Raw genomic sequence first — 12,800 nt, 5'->3', positions numbered from 1 at the left:
GCATCAAAATCAACAGTCACCCTTTTGTCCCAGGAAGGCATTGTAGGGCAGGAGCAAGGGAGCCTATGGGAGAAAGAGCTTGGTATAGCAGACAGGACCAAGAGTCTGAAGTCAAAAGAACTTGACCACAGTTCTGATTCTGCCGTGGCCTCGCTTGAACACCCTTAAATTCCCTGACCCTCCACTTCCTCATCTATAAAACAGGGCTGATGGTGTGGGCCTTGCCTTCTCCACAGAGCTGTTGTGAGCATCCCATGAGATATTTTGTATTATTATTGGTAACTCCTTAAAAACCAATGTATCAATGAACAAAGTATGTATTAAACAACTCCCAGACTCCCAGCAGTGAGCTAAGTAATGTGTAAGAAACAGGGGAAGTGAGTTGGGCGGGAACCAGATGGGGTAGAGAACAGGTGTAAGAAACAGCCCCCGCCCTCCATGCAGGAAGGCCAAACCAACACAAATGACAACCTTGGAAAGCAAAGAACAGTGATACACAATCATAAGATCATCCCCGAAGGAAACATTGAGAGCCCAGGGCCCTCATTTCTAGGCACGCTCTGCTTCCGACCCTTTGGGCCATTGGAGAATCACTTACATATTTTGGTTTTCGTTTCCTAGTTTTTAAGATGAGAATTAAAACCCTCAAAGATATGGCTTTCGAGTTCTGATACTAAGCAAAATTAAAGACAAAACACAAACAAGAAATATACTTTTAGTACCTGTGTCAGAAGATGGATGCTCTTAATATGTAAAGGGGCTTTAAAAAATCAATAAGAAAAGATGAATACCCCAAAAGGAAAAACAAAAAATAAGCAAATAACACACGACTTTGTACAGAGATTTTCCCGTTAATTATAACGGAGAAAAATTGGAAACAGTCTAAATCCAAAGCAATTATGACTAGTTTTCATTTTAATCGTGGTACAGTCATATTATAAGTCACTGGTAATCATATTTTTCATAATATATAATGATAAAGTATTCAAAATAAAAGAGGAAAAAAGAATTAAGCTCTCAGGATGCCAGTTTTATGTTTTGTTTTTTCCAGGAAAAAAAAAAAGACACTTGTAGATAGATGACAAATAGACTAGAAGAGCATACACCAAAAGGTTAACGGTAGTTATCTCTGAGTATAGGTTAATAATTTTATTTCTCCTTTATACTTTTATGTTTTTCTGAATTTCTATAATGAGCACATTATTTTCTAATTTCAAAAAAATACATTTAATCTATGATGCAACAGAATAGCAAATTCAGGGGTTTATATTCAGCTCCATTAAAATTTTATTCTAGCACCAACGTGATAAAACCTTCACTAAAATAAATTTTCAAAGGTTAATAAAAACGGCCTTTATTATTCTGCGACTGTTTTTCTGTAACAACATCTATCTTACTTAATTGTTGATTAACCTACCTATATTCTCCACTATTCATAAAATTTCTTGAGGACAGAAACCTAGTCAAATTTATTCATAGCACCAAATACTATATTAGGTGCTCAATAAATGTGTGTTGAATAAAGGCTAAGAATTGAGAGCTCATTGGTCTGGAAGAAATCGGGCAAGAGGCAACAGAAAGTGAGGTGGGACTTAAAGAATGGAAACAAGATTATTTACAAATCTGTCCATCTATTCAGTGAGCTGCTGGGCCCCAAGTACTGTGCTGGACACAGAGCCTCTCTGCAAGGAACTCACAGCTTAGGGATAGAGGCAGACACATGAAAAAAAAAAAAAAAAGATGGGAATAAAAATAATAAAGTTAGAACAGGAGGCACAAAGGAAGAAGCTGTCCATGCTGCTGGTGCTGAAGGACAGGGGGAGAAGAGACAAGGTTATGAGGACAGCGTTTGAGGGACAGGGAGAAGGAGGACAGCCATCAAGACCAAGGCTGGGATGCTGGGGACCGGAGCAGGTGTGAGAGACAGCGCACTTCAGAACACCTCCTAACTCTGCATCCTCCCCTGTCACCCATGTCCACACGAAGTTCACAGGTGGGAAGCCAAGGCATTAGACACACGCACACCTTCTCAGGAGGGCTTGTCCATGTATCTGGAACCGGGGGTGGTGTCCCAGGGACCAAACCCAGTGAGCTCTTCCTGTGACTAATTCTGCAGGAATCCTGTTTCCCCACATGCTGGTCTAGGGATATGGGTCCAACTCTATGTGGAAATGATTTTAACTTTGAGAAGGGGCAGTCTTTAAACTGGGGAGCCCATAGCCACACTGTCTGCATCACAATGCCATCACCTTATGGAGGGAGAAAGGAGGGTAGGAGGATCTTCCTTTCATGGCTGGCTCCCTGGTCCTAAATGGGTTTACCCAACCAGGTGAGCTGGAGGAACAGTCCCCTGCACACAGGAAGGCAGGTTCTTCCAGCCAGGACATGCCTACCTCAGTGTCTGATCTGAAGCTGTATCTGTAATGCATGGTCTGAACACAGGCAAATGGAAATTAATGTAGTCTTCAAGCTGGGCTTCTCAGCAAGGTAACAAAATGTTGACATCAGCCTGAAAGTCAAATTAGGCTTTGCATTATGTGGTGTGACCTGAGGTGTTGACACCCTGGCCGTCTGCCTTCCGTGCTTCAGGAAGGCATGTGATCGGGAACAGAGCTCATGACTTCAACTGCTTCCCAGAACGCCCCTAGACGGTGAAGAATCCTTGGTGAGCAAACCTGTGATGTTGCTTCAGCCTCTTCCAGGAAATGTGCATCATGCATTTGGTCATTCTTCACACCATTAGGGAATGTCTACTATGTGTCTGATACTGTGATAGGTACTGGGGGGCAGCACATGACCTCCAGAGGTAGAACAGATATAGATCCAGCCCACAAAATCTTCCCAGGACCATGATGCTCTCTAGCTACCACCCCATAGCTCTCCTCCCTTTCCTGGCCAAGTTGGTTTTCCCATGTGTCCTCCCGGCCCCACCCCCAACCACCCTTCCATCCACCTCGGGCTGCCTGTGCCCCCACCTGTCTGTGAAAACTGCTCCCACTAAAGACATCATAAATCTCCTCATTGTCACACCCACTGATGAGACTCTTTCCTCGGGTTGCCCGACCTCTTCTGAATGTTCACTGTTGACACACCACGCCTTTTTGAAATTCTTCCCTCTCTTGTCTTGTGTGTCACTGCTCCCTTATGCTTTTCCTACGACCCTTCTGACATAATTCTCCTTAAGCCCTCGAAATTCTCCCCATCTCCTACAACTATAGAACCCATGCTTGGTAGTAGAATACCTCTTGTGTTCCAGCTGCTGTTGGCTTCTCCAGACTCGTCTCCACCTTGCTCACCCTTTTTCCGCATCCCCAATAGCCCTCCCAGCCTCATGCTGCCTCCTGCTGCATGTAGGATGAGTGCCTCCCACCCTGGGAAGTCTTTCTCCTCCCCACGTAGCCATCCACCCGAGGAACCCGGGCCGTTCTTCAGACCCTAACCATTGACCACTTCCTCGGTGAGGTCTTCCCTGACCAGCCCCCACCCCCATTTGCTCAAGAAAGAGTCAACTACCCCCTCTCTGGACCACCTCAGCTCCCTGCACTCATTTCCACTATCGTGCTTGTCCCGTTGTATTGTCACTGTTTCCGTGTCTGTCTTACCCACGGTTTCCAAAGTTCCTGAGGGTAGAGATTATATCTCACTCCTCTCTGCCTCTCTAGTTCCTTGCACACTGCCTGGCATTTAATTTAATTTTGAGAAATATTCATGGAGCAACTTTAAGGAGCTTTTTGTGTAAGGGAAAAGATGCCCTTAGAGCTGTGTTTTTAAAGGATTTGGATTTTAGACATGAAGGAAATGGGGGATCCAAGTGCTGTAGCTGGAGAGAAAAGCAAGGAGAAGAGTACAGAGGCTTGAGGTCCTGAGAACAGATGGGGATGTGGGCTAGTCAGCTTCTCTCTGGTGTGGAGGGTGCAGGGAGTGTGTGGCAAACAGAAGAGAGCACTTCCTTGTTCCCAGGCTCCTCAGCCCCTCCCCAGTTGAGGGTGCATCCCATTCCTCAGAAAGGCTGGCCCTTCCCCAGCCCCCACTCTCATCCCATAACCAGACTCTGATTTCCTCCCATGAATTCACTCCCTCTCCAGCACCGCAAGCCCCTGGATGGAGGTTGGCATTTATAGCTTGGCTACTCAGACAAGGCTTACCCACAGGAAATAATTAGAGAACACAAGACAATACACAGTATAAGAGCTAACTGGCATATCACTGAGTGCCAAATGTATATTTTAAGTAATAACTTCAATAGGAGACCAATGAAAGGCATCACTGTTGGCTGTTTTTTCAGGGCAAGTTTATAGAGGAGGTGAGACTCCAGGGGTACTCTGAAGAAGGGGAAAGCTTCAGAAATAGGCAGAAGGCATCCAAGCAGGGGATCCACATGGACCAAGGGACAGAGGAGGAAGAGGCTCAGCACCATAGTCCCTTCAGGTGTGTAAGTAGATGGAGCGTGGTTTCCTCAGCCAGGAAAGTCCCTCCAACACCTCCCACTGTTGAAAGGGATGCTAATGTCATTCCTTCAGCTTCTGCCTAGAAGCAACGGTGTGAGATCTCTTGCTAAACCCACTTAGAACTCTTGCTGTTGACAATGTCTGGAGGTGAAGAGGAAAACCTGAAATAGAAATGATATCTACCTTCCATGGAGCCCGTTGGGCAAAATGAAGACTGTGGGAAAGCATCTCTTCTGAGCTGTGGGCAGCCACCTCTGTGATGCTAATCCACTTGGAGCATGTTCCTCTGTTCAGTGCGGGAAGCACCACAGTCAGGAGAGAGGCCCGATCACCGGCACTCAAGTGGCCCTTCCCGTCTCTGTTCAGATGCCAAAACAGGAAACAAACCAGAGGACCACACCACGGCATGTCTAGGAAGCACTCAGGATTTCTTCCTCTGGTCTTGTGTCTCAGCCTATTTGGAGAGGACAAAGGGGGACCCTGAGGTCCAAGAAAAAAGTACAATTACCCAGGAAGTGAGTTAGTTGATGAGCAAGGAGTCCATCCCAAGCCCTAATTTGAGCAGAAATGGGGAGTAAGGGTTACAGATTTCTTTGGCATGGCGGTCATAGGTCCTTGCACAAGATGGAAGGCCAAACGTTGGTCAAGTTATAACAAAGAATGCATAGTTTGTCTTCATTTCTATTTTCTATCTTGATGGAAATTTTGTTTGTTCGTTTGGTTTTTTACTCTGCCACAAGATAAACAGAGCCATAGGGGCACCTGGGTGGCTCAGTGGATTAAGTGTCCAACTCTTGACTTCAGCTCAGGGCATGATCTCACGGTCTGTGAGATCAAACCCCAGGTTGGGCTCTGTGCTGACAGCTCAGAGCCTGCTTGGGATTCTCTCTCTCCCTCTCTCTCTGCCCCTTCCCTGTGCATGCTGCTGCTCTCTCTCTCTCTCCCTCTCTCTGTCAAAGGTAATTAAATAAACTTTAAAAAAGATAACTAGAACCATGACTCATATTTCACAACTTGTACAGTGATTTTATGTGTATTTGAGAGTTGGGGCATGTATCCTGTGGCTGTAATTTTTTTCCCATCTGGAAAGATGGCGGGGGTTTGTGTTCATGCACCCTGCAATGGTGGCTCCCCAATGTAATGTCTATGCCATGCTTGCTCTCCCACCCACCTCCCAGCCCACTAAAGGACGTAAATCTTAGAGGCTAAGCACCATTTTCACGTCAGTCCCTGTCCATTCCCTTGGGGCAGGAACCATTAAGAACCAAAACCAGCTGTGCTCAAGAGCCCCCATGTACGGAAGGATGAACCCTCTTGCCTTGGTCACACTAACGCATCCTTTTTCAAACCTCCTTGAAAGGGTAAAACCTTGAGCTCTGCAAAGAGGCCAGATAAGTCGAGACATGAAGAAGGGCTTCTCAAAAGTGGCATGGGAAGTGGGGGTGGGTGGAGGGGAAGTGTAAGAGCCCGGTGCATAATGTTATGTTTTAAACCACATGCCTTTTTCCAGACTGGGTTATTAAATTAATTCAGAACTTATGCTCACACTTAAAAGATTTCTGTCATATTTTATGAACACGATGATCTCAGAGTAATTTGCACTGGAAATGTGTCATATTAAATCAGGGGCACTAATAAACTTTATTACTGAAACTCCACACGGATCAGACATGGCAGATAAACCATCCCACTTCTGCACTCATATTCATGCCATTGAAATATGGCTCTTCCTATGGGAAAACATAAATAAAGTTGATAATATTCTCTCTGCCGCACCATAAATGTACCTATTCTAACCAGAGGGGTCACTGGCCAGTCTCGCCCTCCCACACGGGAGCTTATGCTAGGAGTGGGACAGATTGACCCAGGCAGAGATATTTCTTTGGGATTTTAAAACACTTTGACTTCTGCGACTTTATCACCTTCCATTCACACTGGCATGGCCCTTATGCCGGACCGTGTATAACTGCTAAGAATTGTTTTACAGGTACAAGTGCGGTGTAAAAAGTATGGAGTGGTGACTTATGACACCTGAGTTCTTCTGGGTCTGCTACCAGCCGGCTCCGCAATCTGAGCACACATCAGACAGGATGGTGTAATAGGGAGAGCTTAGGCACTGGGACCGGAGCTTTATTTCCATTCTACAGATGCTTTTTGAAAGCTTAACGTGATCCAGGCCCTGTATAAGGCACCAGAGATGCAAGAATGAATAGGAATTCACTTAGAATCCCAACAGGATTATTTGAGAAACCAAATTAAATTATTATAAAATATGTACAAGTTTGTACAACTCTGTAGAAGGACTGTGATTTTTTTTTAAATCCCTATAAAACAATTAACATCTAGGAATAGCCAAGTAAATTCAGAAGGGTGGGAGAAAGCTCGCCGCACCAGATAATACAAAGCCAAAATGTCCAAAATGATGTGGTGTTGGTCAACTCGTGTGCAAACTGTCAACGAACAAAGCCATGGATGTCAGAATCAGGGTGGAAAGAAGGGACGCATTTGGAAGTCTGTGTCGGGAGGATACGGACAAGCGGTGAAACATCTAGCTTCCCTACTACTGGGAAACCAGAAGTCTTTCCTCTGAAAAAAAAAAAATTAACCAACTAGATCTGAAATCGGGCAGATGAGGCCATCATAGGACAGGAGCTAGGGACAGAGTAAAAATAGGGAAATTCAGTGATGGTCTATTCTTTACATGGTAAGGCATAAGACCTTCCACCCGCCCTATTTCTAGACCGTAAGTGGCCAAGTACACACTCACACGCATCAACAGAATTTTGAAGCAGGACACTGGATGACACTTCTCAAGTAGGGGGAAAAAGACCTCCCAAATACTGACCTTAGAGGGATGAGGTGCCAAGGGTCACTGCAACCTGATCTGCACCCTCCCGGGTGCAGCCCCTCCCCCTACCCACAAACAGCCTCCACTTAAGTTCGAACAGAGAGCTAAGGATCATCAGACCCTTAAGGAAGTCCTTTTCATGGAAGATACAATCAAACACAAACATGAAAAAAAAAAGAATTTCGAAGAAAAGCAGACCAAACAATAATATCCACAGGAGAGAAGATGATTTTCCAACCATAAAGCAAGAGTCAAATGCTACTCAAAACACTCAACCTGAAAATAAGAAAGAGGGACTCCTGGGTAGCTCAGTTGGTAAAGCGTGGGACTTCAGTTCAAGTCACGATCTCACGGTTCATGAGTTCAAGCCCTGCATCAGTCTCTCTGCTCCAGCACAGAATCCAAATCCTCTATCTCCATCTCTCTCTGCCTCTACCCTGCTCACGCACACACTCTCTCTCTCAAAAATAAATAAACATTTTAAAAAATGATGGTGGATCAAGGTCTTAAAAGTTAGAAGGGGAATATAAAAATCAGTTGGATCTCCATACTCTAACAACAAAAACTCCAAACAAGAAACTAAGAAAATAATTTTATTTACAATGACATTGAAAAGAGTAAAATACTTAAGAATAAATTTAACCAAGGAGGCAAAAGACTTATACACAGAAAGCTACAAAACGTTGCTAAAAGAAAGTAGAGACAAGGGCACCTGGCTGGCTCAGTCAGTAAAGCATGCAACTCTTGATCTCAAGGTTGTGAGTTCAAGCTCCACATTAAGTGCAGCGATTACTTATTTAAAAAAAAAAAAATGTTTAAGGGGCGCCTGGGTGGCTCAGTCAGTTAAGTGTCCAACTTCGGCTCAGGTCATGATCTCACAGTCTGTGAGTTCGAGCCCCACATCGTGCTCTGTGCTGACAGCTCAGAGCCTGGAGCCTGTTTCAGATTCTGTGTCTCCCTCTCTCTGACCCTCCCCCGTTCATGCTCTGTCTCTCTCTGTCTCAAAAATAAATAAACACTAAAAAAAATCTTTTAAAAAAATGTTTAAAAAAAAGATACAAAAATGGAAAGACAACCCTGTTCATGGACCGGAAGATGTAATAATGGTAAGATGACAATATTGCTCAAAGTGATCTACAGATTCAGCACAATCTCTATCAAAATCCCAAGAACATTTTTGCGGAAATAGAAAAATCTATCCTAAAACCCATATGACATCCCAGGGGACCCTGAATAGCCAAAACAATTTTGAAAAAGAACACTGTTGGAGGAGGTCTCACACATTCTGATTTCAACACATACTACAAAGTTATGGTAATCAAAACAGCACGGAATTGACACAAAGATAGATAAATAGACCAACAGAATGCAGAGCCCAGAAATAAATCCTAGAATGTATGGTCCATGATTTTTGACAAGGAAGCCAAGACCATTCGATAGTCTTCAACAAATGTTGCTGGGAAAACCGGATATGCACATGCAAAAGAATGAAGTCGGATCCTTACCTTATGCCATATACAGTACAGAAACTAACTCAAGGGGCACCTGTGTAGCTCAGTAAGTTAAGTGTCGGACTTCGGCTCAGGTCATGATCTCACAGTTCGTGGGTTCGAGCCCTCCATCGGGCTCTGTGCTGACAGCTCAGAGCCTGGATCCTGCTTCAGATTCTGTCTACATAATCTACACCCTCTCTCTACACCCCTACCCTGCTAGCACTCTGTCTCTCTCTCAAAGATAAATAATAAACATAAAAAAAATTAACTCAAAATATATTAATGACCTAAAGAAAAGATCTAAAACTATAAAACTCTTAGAAGAAAACATAGAGGGAAAGCTTTATGACACTGGATTTGGCAATTATTCTTGGCTATGACACCAAAAATAGGCAACAAAAGAAAAAATAGATAAGTTTAATTCATCAGAATTAAAGCTTTTGTGCATCAATAGACACTATTAAAAGAGTGAAAAGAGATCCTACAGAATGGGAGAAAACATTAGCAAATCTTATATTTGATAAGAGATTGATATTCAAAATATATGTAAAGAACTCCGACAACTCAACGACAACAAACCCAGTTCAAAATGAGCAAAGGACTTGAATAGACATTTCTCCATAGAAGATCTACAAAGGGTCAATAAGCACATGAAAAAATGCCCAACATCACTCATCAGTAGAGAAATTCAAATCAAACACAATGAGATACCACTTTACACCCATTTGGGTCACTATTATTTTTTTTTTAAGTTTTTGAAAAAACAGACAACAGCAAGTGTTAGCAAGGACAGAGGGCAATCAGAACCTTTGTGCACTGCTGTAGAAAATGGTACAGCAATTCCTCAAAAACATTAAACACATAATCACCATGTGAGCCATCGATTCCACTTCTAAGTATATACCCCAAAGAAGTGAGAGCAGGCACTCAAACAGACATTTGTACACCCAGGTTCACTGCAGCATTATTGACTGTAGCCTGAAGGCAGAAGAAAGCCAACTGTCCATCAACAAATGAATGAAGAAACAAAACATGGCACAGCCATATAATGGAATAGTCTTATTCAGCAATGAAAAGGAACAAACTCCTGTTACCTGAAACAATATGGATGAATCTCAAAAAAGTCAGGCTAAATTAAAGAAGCCAGACATAAAAGAGTAAATAATGTATAATCCCCTTTATGTGGTATTTCTAATGAGGGAAAATCTGTAGAAACAAAGTCGAGCAGCAATTGATGGGACTAAAAGTGGCAACGGAGACTGACTTTCACTGGGCACCAGGAGACTTTGGGGGTGATGGACATGTTCTAAAACTGAGTGTAGGGATGGTTGTACAACTGTATAAGTTTACTGAACTCATTAAACTGTACAATGAAAATGGACGCATTTTATAGTATAGAAATTGTGTCTCAATAAATTTGTTTTTAAAAAAAAAAGTAGTGTTATTCTTCCCAACACTTACTATATTAGCTAACAAGCTTGGTTCTGAAATTCTGAAAGTGAGCAGGGAGGGGTTGCCAGGGCAAGGCAGGCAAAATGAAAAAGATCAAACTGTCCCCCTGAAGTACTTTATGACACCCAAAAGAAAGAACTACAGGTTTGGGAGCCGCTCTGTCCTAAGACGGCCAGGAGCCAGGGTGGAGCCAGAATTCCTCTTGGTACAATGGGAACAGGCACAGCCTACCCTGAGAAACTCCCAGGTGCTTCTCTCAACCTCTACTTGGGACATTAGAACACTGGTGCAAAGTGAAGTGAGCCCTGGGGACAGGGACAGTGTGCTTCTCCTCACTCCCTCACTGCCAATTTGCAGTCTGAAAGAGAAAGAAGAGAGTCTTTATCATAAAAGTCATAAGAGGAAAAGAGAGGAGCTGAATGTGTATGTGTGTGTGAATGTGTGTGTGTGTGTGCGTGCGTGCACGCAGAAGCACGCAGTTAAACCCATCTACAGAAACAGATTCGTTTGTGTGTATGACATAAAACACAAAGTTTCAACAAAATGATATTACATATTTTTAATTATAGGGAAAGGAAAGATGGCAATACTCTCAAATACTATTCTTAGTTGTTAATTTTTAACTAGGAAATTAATGTTTAAAAAAAATTTTTCCCTTTCTACTTGGCCCACATGCAAATCCAAGCTTTTGTGTAATGAAATGAATGCTAATGTAAACAAGATTTTTAAGATAAAAAGAGCCTAGAATGTTACTTTCAAAATGAGCACTGTTGGGGCACCTGGGTAGCTCAGTCGGTTGAGCGTCTGACTTCGGCTCAGGTCATGAGCTCGTGGTTCCTGAGTTCGAGCCCCAAGTCAAGCTCTGTGCTGACAGCTCAGAGCCTGGAGCCTGCTTTGGATTCTGTGTCTCCTTCTCTCTCTGCCCCTCCGCTGCTCATAGTCTGTCTCTCTCTGTCTCTCAATAATAAATAAATGTTTTTTAATTTTTTTTTAATTGAGCCCTGTTGTTGAAAGAACGGACATACTAGAAAAAGAGGAAACAAATTACAATCATTGGGTTAAAACAAAAACCTTCACTAGCTTCATTAGTTCAGAAATCAATGTTCTCTAACATACCCAGGGCTGTATGGTTGCTACTGTCCTTGTCACTAGTTCGTGTGCAAGAAGATGAGGAAGACCAAGGAGGCGGAAACAAACTCTGTGTGGATGAAACGCCCAACAAATGTGGGTCGCCAAAGATCATTCTTGTGCTTGTATTTCCAGAGTGGCCAGTTCCATGATCAGATGAGGCAAATATTTATAGAATTTCTACTTTCCCATCATGCTTTACAGACATAACAAACGGTGCGATTCGTTTCTATGGAAAAGTTCATTGAAAGCAAATGTAGAAACTATGCTTGACTCTGTGGCTCACCGGCCGTCAACCTATGCATGTCCTGGTTCATGCGTGTTGGAAATACGAAGAATGATTCTTACCTCTCACGATTGTCAAGAATCAAACGGTGCAGTTGCCACAAAGAAGCCATCCAGTAAGTGGCAAATCTTTCTCCGTTTGGTTCCACCTCTTGCCCACTGCTCACCATCCTGCATGCTCGCATGTGCACACCCACTGCACACGTCTTACCCTGAGAAGCTTTGCAAACACTTCCCAGGGGGAGACAGAAAGGGATCATTTTTAAGAAGGCCAAGCAAACGCACACAAGATTAACACTGTAAAGGGCAGTTCTGCTCCCAGGAAAGAAGTGCTGGTTACTGGAGGCAGCAGAAGGGATGACTCATTAGTCCCCTGCCCTGTCCCAGTTGTGATAGGAACAGGATAAGGGGGCGCCAGAGCACCCAAATGTGGCCAGGCATCTGCTGAGTGAAAGGCAGTGCCTGGTAAACGGGGCTGATTATGAGGTCAAGGTTTCATATTCAAGCCCCATCAGGAGATTTATCCTGGCAACAACCTTCCTCCTGGCCCTGACCATGGCATACATGTGTCCCATTGGATGGAGAACTATGTCTGGGCGTTGGGAGGAGAAGCCACTAAAATGCAGTCTGTTCCCATTATCAGGAAGGAAAACAACAACAACGACGACAACAACAAACTCAAAACAGTGGTCCTATGGACAGTAAAGCCAGATATCCTTTTCAAATATCAATATCTGACAGGGGCTGTAACAAAGGAAGACTCTGGAATATAGAGAACTGTGTTCCTTGGAGAAAATATTCAGCTGCTCTAGTAAAAGTCAAAATAATAGTGACTTAAGCATGATAGTTCATTTTCCTTGTACCTAAGAATCAAAGTGTAAATAATCCGGGACAATAAGGCAGTCACATTATCAGGAACCCAGGTTCCTTTGAGCATGTGGCCCTGACAGACTCAACATGTGGTTTGATTTTGCAGTCTAAGCTGGCTACTTTACCTCCATCATTCTGCATACATTCCGGCCAGAAGAAAGGGGAGAGAACAAGGCAAGGCACCATTTTCCCCTTGTGGTTAAAGGCACAGCTAGAAAGCTTTGCCCATTACTTGAGTTACATCCCAATGACAAGAACCAAGTAACAATGTCATGA

The sequence above is a fragment of the Panthera pardus genome, unplaced genomic scaffold (genome assembly GCF_024362965.1).
Source record: "Panthera pardus isolate Hobbes unplaced genomic scaffold, ASM2436296v1 HiC_scaffold_13, whole genome shotgun sequence".
Taxonomy (NCBI): domain Eukaryota; kingdom Metazoa; phylum Chordata; class Mammalia; order Carnivora; family Felidae; genus Panthera; species Panthera pardus.
Note: the sequence above shows the minus strand (reverse complement) of the source record.